At 47.4% G+C, this 4,994-nt stretch overlaps 1 long non-coding RNA gene across 1 annotated transcript; it reads left to right on the top strand.

The window, feature by feature from the left end:
• The first annotated feature begins 1,725 nt into the window (after positions 1-1,725).
• Positions 1,726-2,562, top strand: LOC306911666. The gene is made up of 3 exons (XR_013788268.1): positions 1,726-1,833; positions 1,910-2,019; positions 2,095-2,562. It is a non-coding gene; the product is annotated as an uncharacterized lncRNA (long non-coding RNA).
• The last annotated feature ends 2,432 nt before the right edge of the window (positions 2,563-4,994 follow it).

The following is a 4,994-nucleotide window of genomic DNA, read 5'->3' as shown; positions in this document are numbered from 1 at the left end:
CGAGTTGGCTAGGCTACAGGAACGAGATCTGGTGATTGGGCCGTTGATCCCGTATTTGAGGGAGGGGCGGTTCCCCGGTCCAAAGGAGCGATCAGTGTTTGGGGTAGGGACAAAGGAACTTCTCAGGCAGTGGGAGCGCCTGAGGGAGAAGGATACAGTGATGTATCGTTGCCTGCACACTCCGGATGGAGGAAAGGAGGGTTATCAGTTAGTTTTGCCAAAGTGTTTACAGGAAGAAACATTGTCTAGCCTCCATGACAAGCATGGGCATCAAGGTGTGGAGAGAACTCTGCAGCTAGTGAGGGGACGCTGCTATTGGCCAGGTATGACGAGGGATGTGGAGAAGTGGTGTCAAGAGTGTGGTAGGTGTATCTTGGCTAAAGCCGTGCAGCCTAAGGTTAGGCCCTTTTTGGGAAGCATCCAGGCGAATCGGCCCCATGAGGTTGTAGCAATAGATTTTACAGTGTTGGAACCAGCATCTGACGGCCGAGAGAATGTACTGGTGCTAACAGACGTTTTCTCAAAGTATACCCAAGCCATCCCTACCAAAGACCAACGGGCTAGCACAGTGGCAGATGTGTTAGTGAAGCACTGGTTTAATTTGTTTGGCCCCCCTAGTAGGATTCATTCCGATCAAGGCAGAAATTTTGAGAGTAGCTTAATACGGCAGCTGTGTAAAATCTATAATATTCAGAAGAGTCGTACAACACCGTACCACCCACAAGGTAACGGGCAATGTGAGCGGTTTAACCGTACCTTGCACGACTTACTACGCACTTTACCCCCCGATCAGAAGAGACGCTGGCCACGGTACCTAGCGCAATTAGTCTATGCCTATAACACCACAGTCCATCAGTCAACGGGTAGGACGCCTTATTTTCTGATGTTCGGTAGGGAGCCCCGTCTACCGGTGGATTTTCTGTTTGGAGAGGAGACTGCAGAGGGAGACGGTGGGGTGGAAGATTGGGTGAGGGAACATCAGGAGGTATTGGGGAAGGCCTATAGGCATGTAAGGGAACGGTTGCAAGCAAGGAGGCAGTTACGAGATCGGAATTACGAGCCCAAGGTAAATGACACTGGTATAGGAGAGGGGGAGTTTGTGTATACCCGTAATCATGCCATTAAGGGCCGTAATAAGATTCAGGACCGGTGGGATGCCACTCTGTATAAAGTGGTGCGGCAGCCTAGGGAAGGGGGTGCCCCTTACACTATTATCCCTGTGGGCCAAGAGGGTCCAATACGACAGGTACACAGAGCGGAACTCAGGGGTGTACCCGCTGCAGTGGTGGGGATAGGAGACCGTTCTGGGGCCGAAGGAGAGGCCCAGGAGGAAAGTGAGGTTCATATGGCTGATTGTGAGGTAGAGTTTCACCCGGTGGCGATGTCCCAGGATGATTCAGGGGAAGAGAATGGATCTCCAGACTCACCGGTAAGCGATCTTGGAGAGGAAAGGGTGTTTGAAGGGATAGAAGACGCCCCGCAAATAGGCAAGGGTCCTCGCAGATCTGTTAGAAGTACTGCTGGTAGACATTCAAACCCCTATCGGTTGCTAAGATCAGCTGGGGGAACGGAGGAGGTAGATGATTAGAAAAAATGTTTTTTTCATCGTCGGGTCGCCGATGCAATTCGAGGGGGTGGAATGTAGCGGGTACGACCGAAGGCGTTAACCAAGAGAAGGGGCGTGGCTGGAGGGATAAAGGCAGCCGGTAGGAAGGAGTTGTGAGTGTGTCTGTTGCTGGCCGGCAAGAATAGCGGGTGACACACCGACTCTCAGGTGGATGTTGTTGCGTGGTAGACGGGTCTTGTGCAACACTCAAGTGGAACTTCGAAAAGGTAACCCGTCTGATTATGGTGGTGTATAGGATGGTGGTTTTAATAGGATAAAGTTTTAACGTGTTGTATATTGTAGTTTGGTGACGTCGGAAGTAGGTGGATGTGCATGCCGGAATCGTGGAAGTGTTTGTGCGAGACCGTGTGCGAGGGCGCACATGGGCGGGGCTCATTGGACTAGTTATACGGGTATGGAGGGTTGTATGATTAGGGAATGTGGAACAAGGTTTTAATATAATAAAGTGGTTTGTTTTTCCTTTGCAGTGTGGCAACAGCTATTTGGACTCAGTGTGGCCTAATCGTTGCTCTTGTTATTCCTTTATTTTTGGGGTTGTTTTTCAGTTTTGATGTATGATGATGTTTCCTCTAGTCCGCCAGTAAAGCAGGGTATTTCGGCCTAGTATGGTGGCCCAGGCGGACTAGTTATTTCTTTGTTTGTTTGTTTGTTCTTTTGTTTCCTGTCAAACTCCTCTCACTGTGTGAGTACCACAGGGATGGACGGTAAGGTGCTGTAGGCAGAGATGAGCCATCTATTAACCGTATGCAGAGTGTTTCACTATGGTGTTCCTTTGAAGTTATTTTATGATTTGTTTGTATCTCTTTTCTTCAATTTGGTTTGCTGTGCTGTGGATGTATGTGAACGCTCATCTCTGCTGAGGTAATTTGGGGACCATCCTTGTGTGTAGCCTTTGTGTGAGTGCCACCAATAAACTCTGGCAACTTTTACCTGAACCGGTTGGGTGTGCGAGTATGCATTGTAACAAATGATTTTTGAAAACGTTTTTAAGTGCTTGTTTTTTTAAGTGAGCAACGTCTTGGAGATCCTGGTATTAATCCCAGGACCTCAGACATGCTAAAGCGAAGACTGCGGCTCTTTCTTCTCAGGCTAGAGCAACTTCCTAGGCAATCATTGCTCGTTATGTCAAGGCAAGACGTTTTCTGTTAGAGGGCCTAAACAACCCATTTTAGTCGCCGTAAGGCTTACCTCGTGAAACCGGTCCCCGGGGAAAAATTGTAAGTGAGTTAAGTTCCGCAATGCAGCTAGACAATAAACTACTTGGAGATGCTGGGGATTGAACACAGGACCTCATACATGCAAAGCATGCGCTCTACCACTGAGCTACATCCCCACGTACTTGGTGTTGACAGAGTGTACTTAACATGGATTTTATGCTCACTGTAGACGTATTGTACAACGAGTGTTCTCTTGTGTTTAAGCAGTGCTCCTTACTGCAGCCCCTGCTATATTTGCGTTTTTATGCATGCGGTGAGTTGTCGATGCTGGTGGCTCGTTGATCTAGGGGTATGATTCTCGCTTCGGGTACGAGAGGTCCCGAAGAGCGACAACTGACTTTGGGTCAGTTCAAGAATATTGAACGACCGCTTATTTCAAAGATCAACAATGATCTTTGAAAACGTTTTTAAGTGCTTGTTATTTTAAGTGAGCATCGTCTTGGAGATCCTGGTATTAATCCAAGGACCTCAGACATGCTAAAGGGAAGACAGTGGCTCTTTCTACGCAGGCTAGAGCAACTTCCTAGGCAATCATTGCTGGTTATGTCAAGGCAAGACGTTTTCTGTTAGAGGGCCTAAACAACCCATTTTAGTCGCCGTAAGGCTTACTTCGTGAAACCGGTCCCCAGAGAAGTGTTGTAAGAGAGTTAAGTTCCACAATTCAGCTGGACAATAAACCACTTGGAGATGCTGGGGATTGAACCCAGGACCTCATACATGCAAAGCATGAGCTCTACCACTGAGCTACATCCCCACGTACTTGGTGTTGACAGAGTGTACTTAACATGGATTTTATGCTCACTGTAGACTTATTGTACAACGAGTGTTCTCTTGTGTTTAAGCAGTGCTCCTTACTGCAGCCCCTGCTATATTTGCCTTTTTTTATGCATGCGGTGAGTTGTCGCTGCTGGTGGCTCGTTGGTCTAGGGGTATGATTCTCGCTTTGGGTGCGAGTGTTCCCGGGTTCAAATCCCGGACGAGCCCTGCTGCCAGGAAAAAGTCAATCCGGTGTTTGTTCCTCCAGGTGCTTTCTCAAAGGACTTGTTGTATCGTTCAGACATTACATCCACTCAATGTAACATATAACGAAGAGCGACAACTGACTTTAGGCGGTAAGTCTTGGCCCAGAAAGAAATTAAAGAGCAAAAAATAATGGGAATGTGGCCTGATAGGTCGGAGGAAGCTGGTTTCAATCGTAGTATTTCTGTCTGAAACTAGGCTTTGCCTGTGAAATGTGTGAAAGGAGAATATTGAACGACTGCTTGTTTCAAAGATCAACAATGATCTTTGAAAACGTTTTTAAGTGCTTGTTTTTTTAAGTGAGCAACGTCTTTGAGATCCTGGTAATTAATCCCAGGACCTCAGACATGCTAAAGGGAAGACAGCGGCTCTTTCTACTGAGGCTAGAGCAACTTCCTAGGCAATCATTGCTCGTTATGTCAAGGCAAGACGTTTTCTGTTAGAGGGCCTAAACAACCCATTTTAGTCGCCGTAAGGCTTACTTTGTGAAACCGGTCCCCAGGGAAGTATTGTAAGAGAGTTAAATTCCGCAATGCAGCTGGACAATAAACCACTTGGAGATGCTGGGGATTGAACCCAGGACCTCATACATGCGAAGCATGCTCTCTACCACTGAGCTACATCCGCTCAAGCAGCAGCGTGTGTTTGTCATGCAAAGCACACGTATTAGGGAGCGGTTAATCGATTGGTCAGTGCAAGCTTTTTTGAGTTAAGACGGTGCAATCAATCAGTGCACGTTAGTCGGAAAATAGGTTTAGGTTTTTTCTGTGAAACCAAGCCAAAAAGAAATACTGCGAGACACTTTGTCCAAGACTCTGCAATGTAGTTGCTCCACTTTGCTTACAAAAATATACGTTTTGTAGATGCTGGGCATGGAACACAGGACCTCGTACATCCCTCAAAGGCATGTGGTTGATTTGGTTGCTCCGCGAAACTTAAAGGAAACACTGTGATACTGAGACACACGCAGTCTGGGTTCATCTGCGCCACGAAGCTGTTCAACTTTCCTCACAACAAAAAAGCGCACCTGGAGATGCTGGGGATTGAACCCAGGACCTCATACATGCAAAGCATGCGCTCTACCACTGAGCTACATACCCACGTACTTGGTATTGACAGAGTGTACATAA

This window comes from Barbatula barbatula, assembly GCF_947034865.1.
Source record: "Barbatula barbatula genome assembly, chromosome: 22".
NCBI classification, from domain to species: domain Eukaryota; kingdom Metazoa; phylum Chordata; class Actinopteri; order Cypriniformes; family Nemacheilidae; genus Barbatula; species Barbatula barbatula.
Note: the sequence above shows the minus strand (reverse complement) of the source record. Positions and strands in the feature narration are given on the sequence as shown.